The 26857-nt window shown below is 39.2% G+C and overlaps 1 long non-coding RNA gene across 2 annotated transcripts in view; it reads left to right on the forward strand.

Moving 5' to 3' along the window:
• Positions 1-26857, forward strand: part of LOC104686449 — a 61196-nt gene that overhangs the window by 12275 nt on the left and 22064 nt on the right. Inside the window, exon 3 of one of the 2 annotated variants that reach the window (XR_751347.4) lies at positions 2161-9217. The exons of the other annotated variant lie outside the window; for it this stretch is intronic. This is a non-coding gene — a long non-coding RNA (uncharacterized LOC104686449). Of the gene's footprint in view, positions 1-2160; positions 9218-26857 lie in introns of those variants that run through there. 2 annotated transcript variants of the gene reach the window in all.

Raw genomic sequence — 26857 nt, forward strand, 5'->3', positions numbered from 1 at the left:
ACAATCACAGTGCATTTCTGAAATTCGAAGCGTTCTGCTTGTTGCAGTGCAAGGACAGTCTCTCTCAGGTGCTCATGCATCGGGTTTCCCATGGGGTGTCGTGATCCTTTCCTGGGGCTGCCAGCTGCTGGGCACAGCTGCCCAGAGCCCTCAGCGAGACCCTGCCGGCTGCTGCCCCCTCGAAAGGGACATCATTCCCTGGCAAAGTCCTGGCAGAGTCCCTGGCAGGGGTACCAGTCCCTCTAAGAAGCATCAGTGCCGGTACGGGGCATCAGTGCCTCTGAGGAGCATCGCTGCCCGGCAGGAGTATCAGTCGCCACGAGAGGTGTCACACTTCAGCAGGGCTATCAGGCCGAGGCAGGACTAGCGGTCTCTATAGGGGGCATCAATCCCTACGAGTGGTATCAGCCCTGTATGAGGTACCGGTCCCTATAGGAGGGATATCAGTCCCTGGGCTGTCAGTCCCAGGCAGGGTCTCGGTCTGGCTGAGGACAGTCGCGAGTGATCCATGCAAATTGCAGCCCGGCTGCAATCAATAGATGTGACAAGCAGCCGGCGCTGGCAACCGGGGACATAATGAAGGTGTGAGTGTGTAACCGGCGAACAGATAACCATGCTGTAGGAAATTATAGGGCAGCGCTGTATTGAATAAGTGCAGTGCGAAATGAGCTGCGGCTCGCAGGTCATGCTTCCCCGCTGCTGGAGTGTCTCCTGCTCTTGTCCTTTGTAATTGTAAGTGGCAGCAGTGGCGGCTGAATGCGAGGAGGGCACGTATCCAGCCCTCATTTGTTCTGCATTACAATGCAGCCCTCGCCGTCAGCAGCTGATCCGGAGTGTCGGTGCCCACCTCCCAAGTGGACCAAGAAAACAGTGAAAACTCAATTTACTTGAGAATTAGGAAGGCTGTCGTTAAAAGCAGGCTGTCGTTAAACACGAGGAACAGCGGAGCTTGTCCTGTAAGAAATAGGGTGAAACTTCTCTGTTTTCTTTTTTTAAAAAAACATGCTTTCCCCTCCAAGAAACACAGAAGACAAAAGCCTTTTCTTTCAGGAAACAAAAAATCATACATGGAAAGTAGAAAATCCTCTCATTTTCTTATTTTTATGCTCAAAGAAATATTTATAATATATGAAATAATTTTTTAAAAACCTTGAAAAAAGCTTTTGAACACATACAGTCTTAATACAGATAATTCTACAGATGCTACTATTTCTTCTACCCACTTATTAATATTCAAGGAGAGAAGAATATCTAAAAAGTGTTCATTGATTTTTAATTTCATCTCCAAGTCCAATATGAAGTCCTTCTCTGCATTTTGTTCTGACATTTGGATCAAACTCAGCAGTCGTTTTCTGGAACCTCAGGTCTTCAAGACTCTTGGCTCTGAATCCCATTTAAAGGTTTACAGATTAAGTTTAACATTTGAACCTAGTCAAAGACAAGGAGGTAACTCAGTGCTCTGTACAGTTCACTGGTAATTCACCATCACTGATCAATACTTTCAGCTATTTATGAATACTCCATACATCCCTTCCCCCTTTTCATAATACCAGACAATCTTATTTATGTTTTTCTTTACCTTAGCCCTGAAATGTACAGTTTTATGGTTAAAGTAAAAGCTACACTAAACACAACACTTGCTCGATGTATTTACTAATACACTATAAAAGTAGATCAGTATTTATTCTGTAACCTTGTTTTTAATCACTCAGTGTGGCTGCTTGCTATAATTGTTATATAGAATCAGTTTGGTTCTTGCAAATGAACCTACCTACAAATGAAAATAATTCAAGGCAAAAAAATTTCAAGCTCTTGATAATTTTCCTTTTTTTCTTTCTTTTTTTTTTTTTTTTTTTTTTTTTTTTCCAATAGAGTGAACAAACCCTGTCTTTTTTCTTCTGGTTTATTTAGGCCAGGCAGCTTCCAGCTGAATCAAGGTGGGTCCCAGTCTGGGTATTTCCCAAACTCTGAGGAGTCCTCAGCTGGGTTTGAATCCTCAAATAGTGAGCAAAATGCCACAAAAATCTCAGTTTTGACAGGTGACCACACTTTCTGACACAGGAAGGTGTTCCAGGAGTTAAGCCTATGAGTGATTTGGTCGATTTGGTATCTGTGGAATCCCCTGCTTTTAATTTTCCATTGTTTGCCTTCATTATGTAGGAGAAATCTTTGTGGATACGAATGGATTGCCCGTCTTCTGCAGAGGCAGCACTGAGAAAGACCACACAGCAGCCTACAATGCCTCACCGCTGGGTGGGAAGAAGACATTTTGGGAGTTCAGACTGGCTGCATTCTTCACACAAACGGGCACATGGGACATGACCTCCCCTGGGAACAAAAGCAAGGGCCTGCCATAGTTAATCCTGGGCTTTGTTATCTCTCCTGCACATCACTGCTAGCTTCCTGGCTAGCCCTGGACTGCTGCTGCTCTGCAGGAGTGTGTAAAGAGAGATGCTATCATCCGCTATCTGCCAAAGCCAGAAACAGGCAATACCAGAAAAGCCTGTCTTGTCCAATTTCCAGTTCAGCTTTGCAGACCCAAGAAATGCAGATAGTTTGGACATACTTTAGATAAGGACCTGAATATCTGGGCGTTTTCCTGAGCATTGAATGCCATGCTTCATACAGTTTACTAAATTGTGTCACTAAATTTTTACCTTTCCTGGTAATAGACTTTCTTGCTTCAGCGTTTCTTCTCCCTACCTCCCAGCAATAGTATTGGTAAACGGACAGATGCATATGTACAACCACCAGTGTACCCTCTCTAGTAATATTAGTTCTAAAATGTGCATATTTACTCAGTGCACTTGGGTTCCTGAGAAATAAATGTGCGAAGCCAAGAGCAAGCTGCTCTCATGCTTACAAAGCCCCGTGCTTGCAGTGAGAGTTCACTTTTAAATGCATGATGAAAAAACAGACCTTGCCTTCCTGTCTTTGTAGAAAAATCCCATGTATGTGTGTAGTACAAATGCACTCAGATGCAAAGATGAAAGTGGGTATTTTGCTTCTTTCACACACAGCCACAAAGGAAACCATGCACCTTTGCAGAGATGTAATTGCCAGGTACCTCTTTTAGAGGCAGGATAGATAGCTAGTTTGGCATTGAGTTAATCATTTGGAAATGTAGGAAGGAGAAAAAAAGGACTGATTACACATTGCTTTGCTTCATAAACCTCACTCCCATACTGTCTGAAAATAAATGTTTGTGTTCGTTGTTACATCTTTCTATACAACATATTTAACCAACATTCAAGAGGTTGGCTTTTTTTTCCTCCAGAGACTTTCAGCAGATTTTCAGCTAGTTTTCCCTTACTTTCCTTTCTGACTTTTTCCCTTACTTACCATTCCTGGCTCCCTCTAATGTGCTTCTGCTAAAGGATACCTTGCTTCTCCATTTGTTTTTCAAGTGAAATTAAATTGCTTAGGGATAACTGTTTGCACCTCAACTCATTTGTGAAAAATGTACTGATGATTGTTCCTATTTGAAGCAGGAATCTCTGAAACACAAATCCCTTCCTTAGGACAGGGAGGCCAGTCTTCTGCTGCTCTTCTATCCCATGAGTCGTAGGTCAGCATTTAGTTTTTGGAGAAAATAATTACTATTCAAAATTGCTAACATGGTTCACAATACTTTTTGAAATTCACATCCAGGGACCACCTGACCAGGACTAGGAGTGGGCAACCTCATAATTAAAGTGTTTTAGCTGTCCTGTCTTTAAAACCAAGCACATCACTGACAGCACACTGAAGACATAGGAGGTTTGTTGGACGGTACAGTTAGGTGAGCTCAACCTTTGGCAAGGGGGGAAATGAAGGACACAGACACCTGAACTCCAGGAAGCATTTTTCAGTAAACTTTGCAAAGACCTTTTGTCTCCATCACAAGTTGCAGTTAGATAATTATCTCCTTTGTTATCTTGCTGTAGAACCACTTCTGTATCAGCAGACAGAGCCTGTCACTGCTGGGTTTACAGAAAGTAAAGATGAAGGAAGCAGGGACGAGGACAGGGATCAGAATGGGGATGAGGATAGACTGGGACAGGCATGGGGTGAGATGGGAGAAGCAAACAGATCTGAAGCAATGTCTAAATCCTGCCACACAGGCTCAGCACAGATAGTGCTTGACTCTGCTAGTATGTGCAGTGTCACCAGTATGGCAGCATAATAAGTGTGAATAAGCATAATACAGATGCTTCTCAAAAGATGAAAGAACTTCCAAGTGATTGTTTTCCACCTTGTTTCCCTTGTTGTCACATTTGCTGCCCTAAAGAAGTGCATGCCTTCCCTGTGTAACAGTGAACTCGGGACCAGCAGCATCCCAGCACAGAGAAAGTTCTCAAACGTGCTGCAGGAAAATCTTGCAAAGGCTGGGATTTCTGTAATTCAAGCACATTCTGGTTTTATGTTTTTCATGGAGATCACAGTAGATGCTGAAGCTCAGTGTCAAATGATGGTCTTGTGAAATAGCTGTTTTCTAACAGACAGCTTCTTGATCGAAAAATGGTGCTTTTTTTTGGCCCCAATCTTTATGAACCTGAGCTGACAGCATATGCAAAATGGTATATTCAGCATCATGCAACAGAAGTGGGAAGCAAAGATTTGTGTGGTTTCATGTTTTGTATGGGTAAAGACTAGGGAATACACTTAAAGTAATCACAAGGAGAGGTTTTTTGTTGCTGTTTATTTCAACATTAGACAGTTTTATGTGCACAGTCTAGAAATATACCAAAAGGAATAATGCTATTAAATTGAATTATGAGAAATTTGTGCTTTCTTTTCATATGCCAGTTCTTCTTTCTGGTCTTGAAGTCTGATTTCCCCCACAGATATGGAGTACTGCTGCGTGCCATAAATGTCTCTTTCTCTTAAGCTTTTTCGATCAAAATGTTCAGAGATGACAGACAAAAGACTCAGGCTGTAGGACCGAAGCAAAATTTTAACTAACAACTGCTTACAACGTGAGGAGCTTAGACTTCGTAGCTGCTGACCTTGCCACCAGCTTCTCCATGGTGCCAAAGAGGAGCATCTACCACACATTTTATTTCCATGTCAGATTATGTCCTTGCTTTGTACAAATCACATGCTGACACAAAATGTCTATGAGTCAGTCTTTTCCTTCATGTATTACTCATGTAAGATCTGCAACAAAATCCTCTATTTTCTGCACAAAGCAAAGCCTTCTTAGATTCATCACACTGCAAATTGGAAGGAAGAATTATGGCATTTCTCTTCAGAAGAATAAAAACTTTTGACATTTAAATACTATATTTACCAAAGCACTTTGAGCTATACTGTCATCTATTTTCTGTCTATTAAAAAACATGTTACAGTGTAAAAACTGTTTTTATCTCTGTCTCCACAAAAGCATGGCAAAAATTGATTCTATTTGATGTTTTATCAACTGAACTAGAGAAGAGATATTACCTCTTTGAGCATCAGCCAAAGGTCTTGTAGCTAATGCTGACCTCTGTCAAATCTAGCACATTGTATAGGAAGGATTGACAATTATTGTTCTATTGTATTTTGCAAGACACCAAGGGTCAGAGCAATGGAATTGTTACATTGCAGCAGAACAATAATTCAAAGCTTGTTTGCCTGTGCTGGGGAAAGCTACTAAGGTCAAAAATCATTGTTGTGTTAGTGTAAAGACAAAATGTTAAGAAATCTGTAAATAAATTTGCAATTTTTCCAATTATTTTAACTGTTTGCAGGGATTTCCTTTGTGGTTGACGGGTATTCCAAATCAACCCACTGTCCTCCTATGACAGCGTGATTCTTCTTTTTAGGAAATGATAAATTAGCCTTTTAATCACAAAGATTCAGATTGCATTGGAGCTTTATCTAGCCTCCTGGAAAGGAGAGGCAACATCCAAGTAGGAAGGGAAATGCTTTAGAGCATGTATACAGCAGTGAGATAATATTTACAAATTCATAAAGGGCATTTTGAGTTAACTTGCTTAAGTTTTAAGGCCACGTAAAATAAAAAGTATTCCAAGATATCTGTCTGTGAAAGCCTTGATTGCATCTCCCTGTGGTGCATGACTTTTTTTACACCGCTAATTTCTATTGACAGCATTCTGCTTAGTTGAAAGAGCGTCAACTTGTATTTTTGGCATTGAAAGTACTGAGTCTGATGTCTTCTTATCTTTTATGAATGCATCTATGGTTCATTGCAAATAGACTATAAAAAGAAAAGTATAACTAAGTGCCTCTATATAATCAACAGAAATGACAAACTCATTCCCATTGATGTTGAAGCCAATAAGGGTTTAATGCAAAACTTTAATACGAACAAGATTTGATATAATACTGAATATAGTTACAGTATGAACTGTATTCATAATACAGAGGAAAAATATGATGAGTATCAATGAACTTGTCTAGGTCATCTCTTTTGCCTACAGTAGGATCATTTTCTGGGGCTATATTTCCAGCATTTTGGCTCAATCAGCCTGTGTTTGTCAGCAACGTCACTCTGCTGCAAAACTGGAAAATACTGTATTGAACTATCTAAACAGGAGTACCATCTACTGGGCTCAGAAAGGAATCCTTCTGACCTGCTTAGCACTGCTGAGTCCTCAGGTAGTGTGTGTGATTCTGGGCACTGCACATTTGGAAAATTGTGGACCAAGGGCAAAAAAAGCTATCAAATTGAAGAGAGAGATGTAGGGAAGGCCTGAAAAATGGATGGTTTTTATGAGGGAAGACATGCAATGGAGCTATAGGCTAGAATGGGAACGGCCTCAACAACTGATACCAGATTGTAAATTCAAGTACTATTCAGGATAAGAATAGACATCAGTGAGTGAATTAAGGAATATCAAGAATTTGGCATGATGTCAGACATTTAGTCAGACCATTTCATTGTTGTTTTCATGCTGTGGACATTTATTCATCTGTAATGAATAGAACTCACAACACAAATTGGGAGTCAGGCTCTAGTTCTGTTACCACAGAACCCACTACAAATCAGGGCCCATTTTTACTAGGCACTGTCATTACCTTCTGAAAAAGAGCACCCAATATGGACTAATAATGGACTAATCTCTACACTAATGAATGAAATCACACGGATATCTGGGCTGGCTGAGAGGAGCAAATCAGCAGTGGATATTTTCTTTCTTTGTAAAACCGGTGCTGTGGCAGGCAGTCCCCTGCAAAAACTCCAAGGAAGGGAAGAATCTACTGGATGAGAAAGGGGTCAGCAGTGTTCAGCAACAGACTATGTGAATTAAAATAAATTATGATTTTAAGGATTTAAAAAGAGAAGAAATTAATGTAAATTTATGAAATGGAAAAAAATCTAAACCAAACCCCAGTCTTAGAACAGGATGACTTTTCGTGAAATTCCAAGATCTTAAAATAACAGCATCAGGACTTGGTGTAGCTCTTATTATTTGACCACTCTTCTTGTACAAACAGTAATGTTGCAAAGAGATTACAAATGTTATGGCTCAGTATAAAAGCACTGGTTTTTCCAGCAGGTGACAGTATGGAAGGAAGGCAAGGCACAAACCGAGTGTGTGGATTATGCCTCATTTTGATTTCCTCTGGCTGCCTGAGTTAAAGTCAAATTCCGCCTGGAACCGTCTATTGCTTATGTGTAGGAGCCACTCAACCTTCTGAGAGTGGATTTCAGTCTTCAAAGCAGCCACTAAAAGGCATTTGTAGCTACACTTCTCCTGCCCAAGGAATATATGTGAAAACACTTTAATAAAATTATTTTCCATTAAAATAAATCACAAAAATATGTGTACAGTACGAAAACATTATGGCAAAACTATTCAAGAAGAGAAAAAACTTTATCAAAGCTTAATTTGTCTTCTGAAGTAAACAAACCAATAAGCCAAAGTTGAGAAGGATTTGGATAAGCCACCTCTATGCATATGTCTTGCTGGTGGTCTCTTTCTGTGTAAATTATGGCTCTCATAGTTTGTCAAAGATACATAGCTTTGGTCAGTTCCTAAAGTCATCTCCTTCTATGTGACAGAAACGTTTCCTCTAAGCTCCCTCTAATTATCACTGAAGAAAAAAGTTCCAGTGAGATGATTCAGGAAGAAACTCAAACTAACAGAAATAATTTGTGTGATAAGAGCAATGAAATTGTGGCTGTGACAGAAATCAAACTCTGAAGCTACTCATGATCCTTGGGTGGGATTCACTCTTAACACCAAATCCTGGCTCTGTGGTTTTTGTAATGTCCCAATGTTGTGCTGCAGTGTGGACAAGCTCCTGCTTGCCCTAAGGCTCAGAGTATCAGGCAGAGGAGCAGAAACACCATCCTTGACCCAGAATCCAGTGAAATGTCCTTCAAATCCTTGATTCTAAAGGTTCAGTTTAATTCTAGTATGCACTTGGAGGAAACAAGGCTTAAAGAATGGTCAGTGTCCAGAGCTGATGGGAGCTGTCAACCTGTCTAGTGATGACCTAAATGGGACTATCTAAAGTTACTACTTAAAAGCCTCAAAATCATTGAGTTTGTCATTGATGTGACATAAAATTAAGCAAATTAAAGCCTAGAAACCTGAAAAAAACTTAATAATTGCTTTTAGCTTTCTTTTTCATCAAAAGAAATGATGAAAAAGCAATACCTATGACTCTGGGCTTCTCCTGAATTAATTTACTTGGGGTATCTCTGATAGTATAAAGAAATTTTTTTTCTAAATTTTTGCAGAAAACTACTTTCTCTTTCATGTGCAAGTTCAAAATCACAATTGCTTTGTGATATCAATACATTTTAATTAATATTAATTTTATTTTTCACCAGTCACATGCTAATAGAGATGGGGAGGATTATTCTTTCTTTTTTACAGCTTACCATTTGGAAGTTATGAGTGTTTGTTGATAAACTAATAGCATGCATGATGAAATGGTTCTAGTGTTAAGCTGTTAAACATTGACCAACAAATTAATGTTATAAAATATGTACAAACTACAGTGTGACTTGTGCCTATTGAACCATGTATGTCCTTGCCAGATAAGTTGTCAGTAAATAATTTATCAGATACACATGTTTAAATTAATGCAATTAAAGTGAAAAGCAGTTCATCAAAGCATTGTTACATCTGAGTAGAAAACAAAACCAACAGTAATTACCATTATTAGATATAGCATGCAGTATATGACATTACACCAAATGGAATCCAAATCAGAAAAAAGATTTCCGTGTAGAGGTTTCTTAGGGAAGTGAATAAGAATAAAAGTCTTAACAATTGAAGCTAGCCTGGCACAATTCCTGCTACATACTGGTTTCATATGGCTCACTTTTTTCCCCTGTACTTCTCTCATCTTCTCTGTATATAAGGTCTTTGGGGCAGAAACTTTTATTTTGGGCCCATGAATGCAACTGAAAAGCTTATAGTCAGTATCAGTTACATTTTTCACTGTCAACTACCTGATATGGGTTCATCTGGTGATTCTTAGTATTTCTCACTTCCCATTAAATGTCAGGAGTCTCAACTCAAGAGTAGATTTCCCTTCAAAGCAGCATCCCAGTTCACGAGTCTTGCCTGCTGTAGGTGTGTGCAGAAAATACATGCAGCAAAAGAAGTCTGAGGCAGCACATGTGAACTGGACTTAGTCCTGTCAATACATTAAAAACTTAAAAAAATCTTGGAAACAAAGCCATGTTCTTCCATCAGCCTGCCACTCTAAAACAGCCAGGGTGAACAGTGATCCTCCATTGAGGCCAGACTCATCCTGAACAGCAATTTTCTTGTGAAGGTGTTTTCCCACTCCCCTCAGTTTGACTGCTTGGAGACAAATGTGGCTTTCCATGGTCTGGGATGGATGGGCTTTTGGCCCACACCACATCGATTCTTCTGGCTGCCTGCTTGTCCCAAATGGGGAGACCTCAGTTTTCAGAGGAGTTCAGTGAAATATGAATCTCGGGAGAGATTTTAATTCATGCTTTTGGATCCATGATGAGATGCTTCAGCTACTGTGCCCTATTCAAAAGACACTTACTGAATAAATCCGAATAAGGAATGAACGAAAGAGACTGTTATCTGGTCTGTATGCACAAAGAGGCTACGTTTGTCAAATTAATTATTCACTGTGAATTATTCACTTAACTCCAACAACCTCTTCATAATCCGTCTTCTTCTGTCCTTTCCAAGTGCTATGAACATGGTCTATGCCTAGTTCATATTTTAGCCTCATTCTTTGAGTTAGGTGTGATGTAGGTTACTAACATGTAGCAAAGACTCATGATAGCACTGGGGAAAAATATTATTTTATTTAAAATTAACTTAAAATCTTGAAAACAAACAAAAACCCAAACAAACAAGCCCTAAGTACTAATAGCTGTGAAAAAGTGGAGAGCGCAGCGGACATATCTAAGGTCCCAGTCTTGCAAACATGTGGACATGTGCTTTCCAAGTAGCAGCTTGGACAAGATCAGTGGGAGGAGGGATGGTGTCAAAGTTAAACATATATTTATAAAGGGAGGAGCCAAAACATCTCATGGTTTAAAACCTGAAAGCACTTACAGAGTTCTAGTTGAAACAGAGCATTAACAAAGGTGAGTCTTTTATAGTTAAAGCTGTAATTTCACTATGCTCATTCTTATTTCTTATCAGGAGCATTTAACAGTTTTGTATTACTAAGTCTTAACAGGTTAACTGATTAAAAATGCTCAGATTTTGCTTCTGTTAATAGTGCTGAGCAGTACCTTAAAACTCTATAATGCAGAGGAAGGATGATACAGCCAAATTTTTTTTGCAATGTCCTAATACATGAAATATGAAGAATGTGGCCTATAGGAACAGAACTAAATTCATAGCTCAGAAACCCTGCTGCAGTTCACCTAGTTTGGAGAATGTGTGAATCCCAGAAAACAAAACATTTTTAAGATTAAGGGCACAAATGTAGGCTTTATTTTTATCAAGTGAGTTTAAAGAGATATTTAAGGCTAATACTTCACTTTCTTTATGGCATACTTTGTTTCATGCTAAGCAGAATCCAAAAAGACCCTATTAATGAAGATGGTTTAATGCCTGTGCATTATTATAATGCACTCCTTTGTTCTACACTTTCTCTGTGTGTCATAGACTAAGTCATTAATCAATGGGTGCTGAAAAATAATTGTCTAGTTCTTAACAATCTTCTATTGTTGAAACATTTGGAATTTTAAGATAAAGATGTACTGGCTGCTCTGAAAAAAAATGTGGTTTAAGATTACCCTTCATGGAAGTATGGGCTTATTGTTAGAAATGCAAAGCAGATGACCTGGTTTTAATGTGTTTTAGTGCACTGTTGTTCAATTGCCTATTCAAATTGTGCTCAAAAAGTAGACTTCATTAATGTCACAAAATAATGATTTTGTGTGTTATTTTATTGTACTGGCACATTAATTAAATGGAGAAGCATCATAGCATTACACAGGGTTTAAAAATAGAAGTATAAAATCTTTTTGGTAATAATAATAATAATGATAACTCTTAGTCCATTTAATACAATTTAAGAATTATATTCTTTTGTACTTCTATCCTTGATGCCAGATATGCATAAAAGGCACATACTGATTTACAAATCACCTGGGAGTATGTGCCTATAACAATCTATTTCAGTGACTCACCTAGGAGATCTGCCTGACAACCTTCATATAGGCTGGGTAATTTTGTGGAAAATCTTCTCAATCTTCAGTTCCCAAACAACACAGAATAGTTATTTTTCTTCTGAGAGGAATACTGCAGAAATGGACATCAATTAACTTCTACCAGCTGTTTCAGCTCTGCCAGCACACTGGTTGGGTTGTGAAGGCCACAGAAGCTGCCTGGAACAGTACTACATCTGAATACCCTTTAGTCCATCTCAGGCTCTTTTAATGACTCCCAAAATCTAAATAAAAGCAGGAACAGTTCTTCAATCGCAGCTCTTCCCAGAAAGCCCAGTGACAGGTACAGCTCTTCAAGATGCTGGGACACACAAGTAAATCATGAAGGGAAAGAAAAATGAGGCCTCGGAGTTTGTGCAAGATGATGTTCCTTATGTACACAACATCATGAGATAGTGACTAATCCTTGGGGGAAAAAGGTGCTGTAAAAGTCCATAAGAGGAAAGCCTAGAATGAGAACAGAGGGCTTGGGCACACAAACCCAAGGAGGTAACAGGCATCTGCAGGGTGTTAACACAAGTGATCAGTTCTTGGTCAGTGTAGGAGCTGGGTAGAGATAGTTTTAGGGAATAACTGAGGAAGTAAAACATCACATTTATGGCAAGAAGGCAAAGGAACTAATAGAAGCACACAAAAGACATTAACAGCTTCCTTAAGGATGGGATGAAAAGAGGAAGAATGGGAGGGATTACTCCTACACCACTTCACTGGGTTAACCCCACAGATTATGCACAGTAGTATATCCTTCATTGCTTTTTGATTTACTACTCACCATTGCAAACGCAGCAATTTTATGTAAACTATTATCCTTTACTAGATAACTGTGATGAACAGATGAGAATTTTAAAGGCCAGTGCTGTGTGTGCTTTCTGCTGCAGCCTTCCCACAGACCAAGGTGACAGGCAGTACCCCACCAAGTCAGAGAAAATCGGGATGGAACTGTCCTGTGCTACTTTAACAGCCAGTCCACACACGAATGCTAGAGATGTCTTGTATAATTCAAATTGATGAAGGTCTGACAGCTTTGGCCTAAGGTGTTGTAGCCAGCTCATATACCAACTTATTAACAGGGAACCTAAGAGCTACAGGCATGGTTTTAGTTATTGTTAACTACTTTCCTCAGTATGACAACCACTCTGGGAGATTATTGAGTTAGAAATGGCATGTGAAAAGAAACAACAGGAACCAAAGTAGGCGGAGGAAATACACAGGATATTAACAATAATTTAAAAAATACTCTCAGCTTGGTGGTGGGTATTTCAGAGGGTGGGTATATGATTTAATCTTACCAGATTTTTGCTTTCGGATTTCCTGTTTTTTATTCAATTAGAATTTGGAGGTGATATATTAGTCCTTTTCAAGTAAGTAATGAATGTTCACTGACCTTGATATCAAGAGAAACAGAAAAAACTACACTCAATTTCCCCACTTATTTTATTAATACTGAATACAACTTTACTAAAATCCTAAAGCCAGTGGCTCCAAAGATTATTGCAAATATGTTCAAAATTTAAAGAACAATGAACTTCAAATTACATACACATGAAGAAAAGAGCAGAGGGTTTTGTCAACATTCTCAAATATTTACTGCTTTTCTTCTTCCTACTGGCTGTTTATTTTCCCCTGATTAAATACTGAGCTCCTTGGGACAAGCAAAGTGCTTATTTCAATGCTTGGAAATCACATTGCACATTGTGCAGGTTATGGCAAATAAACACTAAAGCCCATTATTGGAAGATGAGTCCTGCCATTGCATTTTGTCTTCCTGTTTTAGCTACTTGAGGAATGTGTGTCCTTTATTTTCTTTTTCTGCATATGCTTACATAAATGCTGGAGAACTCAACCATATATATGTCCACACCAAGGGCCAAACATGCAATAAAGTCAGTAAACTCATTTTCTAGTGTGATGGCAACAATGAAGTAAATTCTGTGCCTAGTAAATAAGGAGGAAGGCAGGGAGCTGCCAACTTAAACATACTCCTCTTTAGCACCTTGAACTCTCAAGAAAAGGTTTTTCTCTGTGCCTTAAATCATTGAGAGATGAAGAATAATTGTCTAGTCCTTAATCATCATCTATTTTAAGATAAAGATGTACAGTTTGCACTGAAAAAAACGTTGTTTAAGATTATCCTTTCTGAAAATGTGAGCTTATTATTATAAATGCAAAGCAGATGACCTAATGTTAATGTATTTTAGTGCTATTTTAGTGCTGCCTATTCAAACTGTGCTAGAAAATAGACTTCATTAATGTCACAAAATAATGATTTTGTGCATTGTTTTATTAAACTTAAACATTAATTAAATTTAAAAATACTCTGGATCTATAAAACATTTGAAAACAGAATTCTACCACATTGCTGTAAGTATAGAAGGAAACAGTTCTGAGGCTGTTGAAAGCTTATTTTCTTTTTACCTTTTCCTAGCTGTGTGCCTAAACAAAAAGAGTACACTGCAAGTGGTTACAGCCCAGCTAGAAATACACAGGTCTGTGCAAATCTAGTTATAGTAAGACAAAGAGAATAGCTTAAGAGGGCTCAGTTTTATTTTTCCTTCAACTGCAGTAGCACGACAGAACTTGAAACACAGAACTGCAACGCAAGCTATTGATGCCAGAGAGAACTCTACTTCCAAACTAGTCAAGACTATTTATGAAAAAATAATGTGATATATAACAGAAAGATCTCCTCTTTCAAGAAAGCCTTAATGGGTTACTGCAAAAATGTAGGGAAATGGCACCCTGTTTTGCAGAATAAATCACCTTGATAACAGAATCTCTGGCAATAACTTTCATGATAAAGCAAAGCATTATCATGATAAGCATTTCCCCTGTCCCTCAACTGTATTATCTGTATTTATATATTGCATTTATACACCCACATTGTGTAAAGAGTTGGCACAGTACAGCAATTCTCTCTACATGTAGCTTTGGTATGAAGAACAACTAGTTAAAACAAAATGGATACCTGATGGAGGGGATTCTGGTAACAGAAAAAAATTGTCTGCAAAGCCTATAACCAGTCATACATAATTCTTGACCTGCTCCTATTGCAGAGGGGGGGAAAAACCCCTACAGCTTCAATATGATAAAAACTGCAACTATGAGAATGTAGAGCTCATTAATCAATCTGCACTAGCCCTTAGGGCTGGTGGTAGGGAACAGGAAAGGAAAGTTGACTATTGGGAAAGAAAATACTAACTCTCAGTCTTACTTATCTGCAATATAATATATATAGGTGAAAACTTGGGGAATTCAAATGCATCCATGTGGTCTTGTAAGGAATATGACCTAGTGGGATAGGGGTGCATACTCTAGAGGAGCAGGCCTTTAGTCTTGACTTTTTTTAGTCTATTTTGTCTCACAAAAAGTTGTTGAACCAGGGTGGGCATTACTCACCTAATTATCTTAATTTAAACAGGATTTTTTCAAGTTTTATTTGTCATCTTGGGTCAAAAACAAATCAGAGAGATTGCAATTATGTGTGGCTATTTTCTAAACTATCTTGGGGGAAGAAACAGTGGTGCTTCTCCAGTAGCTCTCTAAAACCTGTACAACAGTGGCACAGCCACTGTAGGTGAAGTTAAGATAATTTTAGACTTAAGCTTTTGACAGAATAGTTTTCTTTCATGCTGCCAATAAGAGTGCCAAATTATACACAACCTTCCTCCTTTTATGTGCTGCATATACAAGGAAATGAAAGTGATAAATTTGTACATGTAAAATCCAGCCTATGTCCACACAGTTGTTGTCTTCTCAATATGAAATAAATTCCAGATTTCTTTTTAAAATTCTTTGGGCCTTATTCAGTGTCAATATAACACGGGAAGCTAATATTTTCCTCCCACATACAGTATCATATGATCACTAGTTTTAAATCTACCAGCTACATATACCTGTGATTATATTTCTCCACTGTTTCATTAATATTCAAGTTAATTTATTAAGAAAGAGTATTTTTCACTATATTTATAAAAATTTTAACTGACCAATAACATTTGGATAATATTCTGTTTAAATTTAACCATCTTCCCTGTTGCAAGTACCATTGCTGACCTTAATGTCGTACAGTATTATCTGCTCAGCAAATTGCACCAATAGTTTCATTGTATTTTTTAGCACGTTAGCTTATCAGGAAAAGTCAGGAAGAGAAAAATTCACAGTTCTTTGAAAAAGAATTTAAATGAATAAAACAAAGATATCATTATTAGCAAGTCTAAATTCAGTTATACTAGCAGCAGGAACCAGAGCTGCTGCTTAGTCCTCTAAACAGTGTCTTATTTAAAGAATAAGCTGGTGAAAGAACTAGAGCACATGTCTTATGATGAGCAGCTGAGGCAGCTGGGGGTGTTTAGTCTGGAGAAAAGGAGGCTCAGGTGGGACTTTATGACCCTCTACAACTGCCTGAAAGGAGGTTGGAGTCAGGTGGGGCTCAGCCTTTTCTCCCAGGGAACAAGCCAGGACAAGAGGAAATGGCCTCAAGTTGCACCAGGGGAGATTTAGATTGGACATCAAGAAAAATTTATTCACTGAAAGGGTGGTCAGACATTGGAACCTGATGTAGGCAAGTGGTGAAGTCACCATCCCTAGAAGGGTTCAAAAAACATGTAGATGTGGCACCTGGGGACATATTTTAGTGGTGGACTTGACAGTGCTGGGTTAGTGGTTGTACTCAAAGATGTTAGATGTCTTTTCCAACCTAAATTATTCTCTGTTTCTATGTGTATCACCCGCTACTCAGATGCATAAAATTGCCATGCACAGGGAAAGACTAAAGCTGCTGACATTCATAATATTAAAGAAACCAAATTTTTGTCCCCTGCAAGGAGTACCTGCCTCAGCCCTACTTTACATAAATTACTGGCTGATGCAGAGCACTGGCTGAGTAGAGAGTAGAAAAGTATGTGCCACAGATCTATTTCCAATATTTTCTCATTCTGAAGAAAAGAATCAAAATATTGCTATGAATTGTCTCATTTGAGAAAGTCCCTCATGCAAAGAAGTTTATGATGGCATGTAAGGCTTTAATGCTTACTAAAGTGGGAAGAGTCAACAAGTTCTGAGTTCAACCATCCACCTGATTCTTGAGTTGATCCTGAATGGGACAAACAGCAAACCAGGACCTTGTTTCACCACTGTGGGATGTAATCCCAAAATAGGGATAAACTGATTCTGTTAGCACCTAGTACTAACATTGCAATTATCCTCATCACCTATAACTTACTGGGAAGGATAAACCCCTTGGAAAAAATAGTAAAGATGGATAAAATTGCAGATTGAGCACGTGGAAATTGGAGAATTGTAAGAGATGGTCTGAAGATCCCTCATCTGCCTCACGGTCATCGCCAAGGACAGAGACTGAACACAGGAGTCCTGGCCTGGCTGAGGTGGGATGTCTGCCAAGTGTTGCCTGCAGGTGTACCCACTGGGAACTGGTAGAAACTAGTGCAGGTCACAATGGACTGCGCCGTTCTTGTTGCCAAGGCGGGAAGGACTGCGCTGATGCGGAAAGGAACGACCTGTCCTGTACGTCTGTCCTGTACTTGTTTCCCAAAGCAACGGGCCCCATAACAACAGCTGTAGATTTCCCCCATCTCTTGGCCAGTTGCCCCTCGCTTCTGAAAAGGACTATAAAGGGACTTTCTAAATTAACTGAGATCGAGATCTCCCAATGGAAAGAAGGCGATCTATTGGCAGAAGGCCATGAGGTCTTCGTCCCATCCGTTGGTAGCTATTACCCCCGTGTTGTGGGCACTTAATAAAGGTGCACTGTTTTGATGAAAACTGAAATCCCTTGTGTCCTTTTGCACTCTGAGATCTATAAACGAACCATCACGACCCCTGCTTGTATTAGTGGATTGTGACAAGGATTGGAGGCCATATTACTGAAGTTCACAACTAGGGGACTTGGAAGGGCAACACAGTTAGCATGTGACTGTCGAAGCTTATGTTAGACCATAACCGAACCCCAATTTAATTCAAGTACTGAATTTGCTCAAGTGACAACAGAATGCTCAGGGCAGACTGAGCAGCACAGAACTTCCAGAGCAGTCTTCTGCCAAGGAGGAGGAGATGATCTGCCTGGATGATTTTTCACATGAATTCATTCGTAATGCTCCTTCAGTCCCAGGTGGAAAGCATCACGCCACCACTTCAACCTGGAAAAGTACACTTTGGGTTTCCCAGCTGTCAGATGCTCTGCAGACGTCTGCCCCAAGAGAAGCCATAGATTTTGGAAAGCTTGGCAGGCAGAGGGAGCTGGCCTGCAGGAGTGAGACAGGGTCTATATATATACAGCATCTTTTCTGAAATACTCTTTGTTATTTTATACCTTCTAGATGTAACTAGCTTTTGACATCAGTAAAGTCCCTGTCAGGGAATAGCTATATAGCTTTAGGATACTAGAGCCTTGAGGGGCATAACCTACTGAAAGGAGAATGGAAAATTAGGGCTGAAGGAATGTCAGTCTGTGTGAACTCACATAGGGATTGAAGCAAAAAAAAAATTGCTGAATCAACACAATGTGCCTTTCCATCCCATGCTGCTGTCTCCGGCAGCTCCCTCATTAAGGTGTACATTTTAAACCTAGAAGTGTGAGTTTTTAGTGCTTTAACAGATAGCCAACCTCCTCCCCAGACTGAATGATTTGGCTAGTCTGTGAACACAGTGCAAAATACAAATGATTTTCCATAGAAAAAATGAGTAACTTTCTACAGTAACAATTATTGAACATGTGAAATATAGACATAAACACACATAGAGCAAGGTATAGCTGTTGGTAAATTTGGACTTTTTAATAGGTGACCTTTGAAAACCCACATAGAAGATCTGTCCTGGATATGAAATTCATACTGCACCTAATTTCATCCAGAGTGCCAATTCCATAGTTCAATATTTTTCATTTATTTCAGGTTTCCATGGTTTGTTTATACAACGCTGAAAAGCCATTTAAGTTATTCTTCATGCTACACTTCTCATTATGGTATTCATGAAAAACTTCTTTTCCAAACAAGCAACAAACCCCCAAAAACCTAATCTGCTTTTTGCCCCTCCAGGGTGTGAAGAGGAAGAACTCTAAAAAGCATTTGCAACTCAGAAAACCCCACATCTGTAGAAGCATATAAACCGTGGGGAGAAAATATCTTTCATTAAGTCAGGGCAGATCTATTTTGTATTCTAGCCATTTACATAGAACAGGATTATACTTCAGCACTAAATAAGTGGTAAAGTAATGCTTGGTAAAGTATATATTATCTTCTTAAATGTAATCTCATAATCAGATGTAGCAGCATCTTAAACAAATACGTTTCTCAATAGGTGATGTTATACCAAGCAAAGCAGGGGAATCATTTCACAGGAATTTGATACACTGTTAGTGCTTTTATCTTGTTCCTAAGACACGGCATTGTTTGGGCATTAAAAGAATATTAAGCCCAAAGTTGCAAAATTCAGTTTTCAGCCTGTTTCAGTGTTGTTTGTTATGTTCTTCGTACTTAGGTTTACAATCCCTTGTGATAGATTAAAAAAAATAAAAGGAATTAACACAATCCTAATGACAGAGAACAGTTTATACTTCTCTGTATTAACCTACTACACATTTGCTTCTATTAAAGGGAACAAATTTTTCCAGGCTTAAGGCTAAGCATGAAAAAAGCAAGGTAGACCAGTGGTAACCAGATGTATGTAAGGAAATTATAATTTATGAATAAAATCTGGGGGACAATGTTGAGGCAGTTTTCTAGAATGTCAAATACATTTGCAACCCATTAAAGTATATAAGAAACATGTTATGCCTTTACAACTGCTGTCTTTGACTCCTCAGCACCAACGCCACATTTTCTGAGAAAAATTAGGCATGTTAACTGTCTTGGTTAAATTTGTCATCAAACATTGAACAAGTGGTTCACAGCAATGATACTTCATCAGTATCTGCTCATTTGCCAAATGTTCTTCATTCAACTGACAGCTTACACAGGTCTATCTCTTCTCATTAAGCACAAAGCAAACTTCAGCATTGATGTCTTGTACATTTTGTGTTAGTGCAAAAGATATATCTCAACTGATCAAATAAGGAAACTTGAACATTTGAAGCTTTTTAAAATAAAAAGCACTGCATGAAATATATGAACCTCGTCTCAGGAACATCTAGAAGCCTTGGCTGCTATGTATGTCACACAGTGGCCATGGCTCTGTGGTCTAAAGTAGGAGGAGGTGGTCTACAGCTGAGGGGGTATCAAACTACCTGGACAAGGTTACCCAGAGAAGCTGTGGAGACCCCATTCCTGGCAGTTTTCAAGGCCAGGTTGGATGGAGCCCTGAGCAACCTGGTCTAGTGGAAGGTGTCCCTGCCCATGGCAGGAGTGTTGGACCTCGATGCTCTTTAAGATCTGTTCCAACCCAAACCATTCTATGATTCCATGGTTCTATGGTATCTTAAATATGGCCAATTGTGGAAGCTTTGTGTATGACATATAAGAAACAGAAATGAAAACAAAATGAACAAACCAACCCGCCAAACACCAAAAAACTGCAAAACTGCAGCAATCCTTTCTCCATATCCAGAGATGTGTAACTCACAAAGTGCTCATTAAATCCCTTCCTCCTGTTTAGTCCACAGCCTGGAGAACACAGATTGCTCCTTTACAAATCATTCCAGGAGTAAGAAAAAGACAGTTTCTGCAGTTTACATTTTTTTTCCCCTGTATAAAATGAACACAGTTCTTTCTCATACAGTGATCTCAGAGTAAAATTGCCACCTTTGTATTTTCTCTACTTGCACAAAAAAAAAAAGAGCAAGCCAGGTGCAGGTCAGTGACTGCTGTTAGTTCTTTGAACAAAGCCTCAAATGCTCTCACCATGGCATTCATGGAACAGTACTAGAAATCTCTTTTAAATTTTGAAGGTAAATATTCTCAGTGAGGTGATGTTAACCATCTTGCTGGTAGTGGTCATCACATCAACAAGCTGCAGAGTGCCCTGGTTTTTGGATATACTGTGTTGACAATGAGTGTCCTGTGACAGAGCAATGACATTTACAGACAGCTATCAGCAGTTATAAGATCTGAAACTGAGGGAAGAGCATGGGAAAAGGAATGGAGTTTAAAAATTGAGTGTAACACATAATATGAATGAACAACAAATCATGGTGTTGTTATTCTGTGAGTAACATTGTATTTTTAAAATCTGGGTATTATCATAACAAGACAGAAATTTGTTAACCAATACATGGTTCATTTATTTCACTAATTATAAATTACTGAAACACATCTTTCCTCTCTGCCCCAATATAGAAAGTTCTGGTTCTTTTCTTTCTTGTTTCCTGTACTTTTTAACTTTAAAATAGTGCTTTCTTCAGATGGACAGGCAAATATAATTACAGGTAAATATGAAACCCACTGCTGTAGAAGCTAGAAGACAACACAGGCTTTCTGTAGAGAAATATTAAAAGCTCTATTTTGCTAACACAACCTGGTTTAATTTTAAACAGACGGTTCTCCCGTCAATTCTCCTATCATTATTCTCATGCCTAAAGACATGCAGATGCTGAAATGTTTGCAGGGTTGGCTATTTAGTTATTAGTTAGCAGTTAATTAATTCCACCAACTAATTTATAAAGGAGGCAACATTGCATTTCTTATTTCAGAATCCAGTGATGAAGGTTATTCTGTTAAAAGGATTAATGAGATCTGTACTGGAAATTCCACATTCTTATCCTTGTTCCAGTGCAATGGGTTTTTCCCAAAAGGAACTACATCTTAGAGGTAAGGATAATTTTAGAATCCCAAAATTTGGGAATGAAAAGGTGTGGATGTGGAGAAGACAAAAAGCCTTACTTTTACTTTTCTCCAGGCTAGAAAGAATCCTTTTTAATTTAAAGAAAAAGTGATTTCTGTAGAATAAGAGTCAATAGGAAGATAAACAAGAGATAAATAAAAGTTTGGTAAAGAACTGCAACCATTGCAAGACTACTCTGACTGCAGAGGATCTCTATGCACAGAGCATCTGCAATTTGGACTAAGTATCTAATTCTTTATCAAACAGCACTAACTTGTTTCCCTGTCAATATCTTCTGGTTGCAAATTCTACAACTTATAGCTGTGTTCGTTTCTCAGCCACTTTAAATTTGCAGAGGATTAATTTAATTGACTGTTTCATTAGCCTTGTGGTACAGGAAAGGATAAAAAGTAATCCCTAGCTGTCAAAAGATCATTGCAATATAAAATGCATTTGCATTCAAAAAAATATATGTTATAAACACGAGTATATTCACGATGTTAAGGATTATCAAGACCCCTGTTCACACAGCATTTGGTTTCTCCCTGTTTCCCCATGGTTCACCCACCTTTACTGATCAATGGAAAAGGACTGCAGTGCTAAGCTGAGATATTCCAAACTGCAGAGCAGGGGCGGGTGAGCAGCATCTGCTCTCTTGCTTTGAGGGGGAATGTAGAGGCTGACTTGACTTCCTGTGTAAAGTTCTCATTTGCAGATGTTCATATCTCAAAAGCTAGAAAGCCAATTATTAAAATATTAAACAGTACTTCCATCATTCAATCAGTAGCTTCAGAAGTTTCTGAAATATGTTCATTTGTCTAGACTGCATCAAAGTCATAAACCCAATTTTTTAATAGACTGATGTGTGTGACAATTGCATATCGTTCCTCAGATTCTCTTTTCAGATTGAAAATTGCGCAGTGGTTCAAAAGAAAGATTAAAAAAACAACTGAAGTATAAGGGGATAAATTAAGATTCTGTGTAAAGATTCCCACTGCATTTAGCGAGTTTTGAAGAAGCTTACATTTCAAATGACTTGCTAAACATTCTGTCTGCCAAAAGTAATAAAATAATAATTTACACTGGTGAAATATCTTTCAGCAAAGAATCACAGACTGTGCTATAAGGCTGGCAGTAAACTTTAACTTGGAAGAAATTAAGACACAAAGAGCTTTAGGCCCAAGTATCTGTTGCTGTTATAGATATGATGCTATTCTCTGACAGGATGCAAGGGGTGGGCCCTCTTTATGCTGTCAGGAAATGACAGGCTTTTTCTTCTTTCTGATGCTTTGCATGCGTGGACAGGACATTATCCTCTTGGTATGGGTAATCTGCTCTGGCAGGTCTGGGTCCCTCTGACCAGCACCACAACCTTCTCCTTGGCCATACCCAGGCACAAGTCATGGGCCTCCCTCCAGCTGCCACTGAGCACCTGGGAAACAAAGGAAAAGCTGCTGCTCACGTGCAAGATGCACAGTGTCACTAAGGGAACATCCAGATGGGAGTTCAAACTCAAAAACATCCCATTTACCCTTTGATGGATTAACAGCACTCTGGGGCCCAGGAGAGAGCTCCCACCCCATTGAGGCTTTGTAGAAGGACATGATCCCAGGCTGCTTTCCTGTAGCAAGGTCCAGCAATCAGGAACAGTGAGACACCACATGAGGCTCTGGAGATAGAGCTCCTCTTGTGTCACATGAAATGTATCCCCTCACCAACTCTTCCAAAGCAGAGAAAATGGGAAACTTTTGCTTGTACTTAAGAAAGAGATTTCTTTTGATGAACCTTAGCTTGAAAATAATCCAAAATCTGTCTCGGTTTTGCAACATTCCTAGATGCACCTACCTGTGTCAAAGAGTGGTTTAACATAAGAAGTGGGGAGATGTTCAGGAGTTTGTTCATGGGGAGGGGAGGAACCAGCCATCCTGTACAGTGAAACTTAATGTCAAGGCAACATTAAGCTCCAATTAACTACTGCTTGAAGGTCTAAAATTGGGAGTAAGCCCTCATGTTTAGGAAACTTAGTTTAATTTTTAGAGAAAAACAAATTTACTGCAATATACTGTGAATATGAAGGATGTCTGAAAATCAAGCCTTTGCTGCTGTCAAAATATATCAGTGCTTTTCTATAAAGCCCTGAGCTTATGAATTAAAAGCAGCAAATGTAATACACAGACACACACACACAGACACACACACACATGCAGAACTCAGAACCTCAAACCCTAGACTTGACTGAAATAACTTTATCTAATTTTTATAGCACCTGAGTATTCCAGATAAAGATGTCTTTACAACTTTACTGGGATTAAATTATCTTTTTCCCCCTATATTGTGTCTATTCAACTTGAAATTCATTTATTTGCATTTAACGTTCCTCTTAAATAATGTGAATCTTATAAACGAACTGAAAACATAATTGGAGGCATTATAGGAATTAAACACAAATGCAACTAGCTCTCTGAATTTCCCTGTGCAGAATTAGCAAGACATAATTGACTTACATTTTACTCCCAGGCTGGGTTTTTTCTGCTTGTTATTGTTATTTTTCAACTACTTTTTTGCAAGTCATGAGGATACAGGAATTTTTTTACCCAGTTGTCCAGAAACTCTGATGCATTACCCATATGGGAATCCTGGTGGTGCTTTGTAATGGGAGGGAAAACAAGAATCAGGAAGAGAAAAATCAATTTAGCCACCAAGCATAAGGGTCACAGCCAAATTAGTTTCAGTACTGATGGCGAGATACTATGATTTGAAAGGGAAGCCAAATAAAGTAAGAAAAAGGTAATAGTCAGCAGTGTTTTAAATCATCAGGAAATAACATGGGCCATGACACAGCACCACTGCATTGCACAAGCACTACAGGCACTCTCTTTTTCTATCACAGCTTCACATTTCTTTCAGAAAATAAGTAGACTGAATGCTTAAAGACCTGAGTGCAAGGGAAATATGTCACACAGCAAGACATCTGCCAAATTTGTGTTTCTTAGCATTACCAGAGTAGAGGACATGATTTGTGATAGAGCAGACGAGAGAAGAGGCCAAAGAGAACATGAACATGACCACAGCAATGAGACATCATTTATTCATACTTTTACTGCCAGAAGTAAATAAAGTTATGCTTGTAATTATTGCAGCATATGTGCAACTAGGAGGAAAACTGCTGAAGCTTTATTGTCCAGATAGCGCTGAAAGGTAGTTAATTTATACATAGACACACTGAAGAAACAGTGCCCATTATCACTGCTGTCCACTCTAACACATTCCATCTTCAGCCAGATTTAATTTAACAAGAAGAGCTTCAATCTGCCACTGCTGCAGTCTCTCCCTCCTGCACTTCACAGCCTCTTTTATGTGTCTGGAGAGAGAAGGAGGCCCTGTAATTAGCTGCTGATATTAACAGTCTTTCTTTTGCCTTATGAAGTTGGAAATAAATGGTCACATTACTGAGGAAGCTGCTGGATACTCATCATAATTTTTTTGCAGTTATTTAAAGTGGGCGTGAGTGCTGTTGTTTCTGTGCTGCTTTCTTGCCTTTGTGTAATGGAGTTTTTTGTTCTTGTCAAAGCAAATTGGGGTCCCAGTTCTGTTTATGTTAGTAGCACAGCTCCAGCCAGGGAGATTGCAATCTCTAACATGAGAACATGAAGAGGAACAGGCAGCACAGCAGTGCTATACTTTGTACAGATATTTTCTTCAGCAATTTACAAATCTTAGTCTTAAACAGTTAGGGGGTTTTTTTTGCCTATTATTTTGTCTACTACAAAATCAGATAAAGCTTCCTAGAAAGCAGCACATTCTCAGAAGTGTGTGGCAGCAGTTTCATAAAAGTGTCATATTGCCATTGTTTTTCACAGTACTTGTAGGAACTTAATTTTCTCCAGCTACTATCTCCAAGTTGTCTGAAACTGGCCAGAGGGCTAAAAAATTATTGGACCGATCAGGAATACAGGCAAAGGTGGAAGGTGAGCAGAGGAATGAGTTTAATGGTAGAGAGCTTGCTTTGATGCTCAAAACAGTTCAGAAAGCAGCCCACTTGACTGAGTTACAAAAGTCTCAGCAGCCAGAGTGTCACACCATGGACAGATTTTTGTTAAATGTAAGTAATAGTCAAAGGAGAAGCTCCACCAAAGATAAAATTTCTCCTTTACCATACAGTATCGGCTTTTCCTGAAGTTTCATGAAACACTTGCCACTGGTCTCCTCCTAACAATTTTACCAGCACATTTTTCATCAAGGATTTTTTCTTGTTTTCTTCTTCACAGTTTTTTATTTAGAGAGTGAGAAAACTGCTATGATTTAAGCCACAGGAAATATTTTGGTAGCATTAAATGAAAACCAAATCTTAGAATTGTAGAATTTCAAAATGATTTGGGTTGGAAGGGACCCTAAAGGGACCCTCTTTCCAGCTCCCCTGCCATGGGCAGGGACACCTTCCACTAGACCAGGCTGCTCAGAGCCCCATCCAGCCTGGCCTCGAACTCTGCCAGGGATGGGCCATTGACAGCTTCTCCGGGAAACCTGTGCCAGTGTCCCAACTCCCCCACAGTAAAAGATTTCTTTCTAAAATCTTATTTAAACCTATCCTTTCAGTTTAAAGCCATCTGCACTTAGCCTATCATTACCTGCCCTTGTCAGAAGTCCCTCTCCAGCTTTCTTGTAGTTTCCTTCCGGTACCTGAAGGCTACAAGTTCTCCCCAGAGCATTCTCTTCTCCAGGCTGAACAGCCCCAACTCTCCCCCTGTTTTCATAGGAGAGGTGTTGCAGCCCTCTGATATATTTGTGGCCCTCTCTGGACTCGCTCCAATTCAACATTCTTCTTATGCTGGGGTTCCCCAGAGTGGAGTAAAGGGGGAGAATTCCCTCCCTCAGCCTGCAGCCCGCAGTGCTTTTGATGCAGCCCAGGACACATTTGGCTTTCCATCTGCAAGTGCACATGGCTGAGACCTGTTGAGCTTCTTGTTCATCAACTCCCCCAAGTCCTTCTCCTCTGAGAGAAGGCTGCTCTCAATCCGTTCTCTGCCCAGCCTGTATTTTTGCTTGAGATCATCCCAACACAGGTACAGGACCTTGCACTTGGCCATGTTGAACTTTAAGACGTTCACATGTGCCCACCTCTCCAGCCTCTGCAGGTCCCTCTGGATGGCATCCTTTCCCTCCAGTGTGTTGACTGAACCTCACAGCTTGGTGTCCTCGGCAAACCTGCTGAGGCTGAACTTAGTCCCACTGTCCACATTGCTGACAAAGATGTTAAACAGCACCAGTCCCAGTCAGAGACCCGGAGAAAGACGTCAGCACTCACTCTGAAACATACATTGATTATAGTAAGTACCTGGGGAAGCTTCTTCCTAATTCTGTTGAAGAATAAGCACTGTAATCTTTCAGGTTGAGTCTCAGTAGTGGCAACCTGAAGGACAATATTAACTGACTTAATGAATCCTTGCATTTGTTTTAATATATATGCTT

This window comes from Corvus cornix, chromosome 2 (genome assembly GCF_000738735.6).
Source record: "Corvus cornix cornix isolate S_Up_H32 chromosome 2, ASM73873v5, whole genome shotgun sequence".
Taxonomy (NCBI): domain Eukaryota; kingdom Metazoa; phylum Chordata; class Aves; order Passeriformes; family Corvidae; genus Corvus; species Corvus cornix.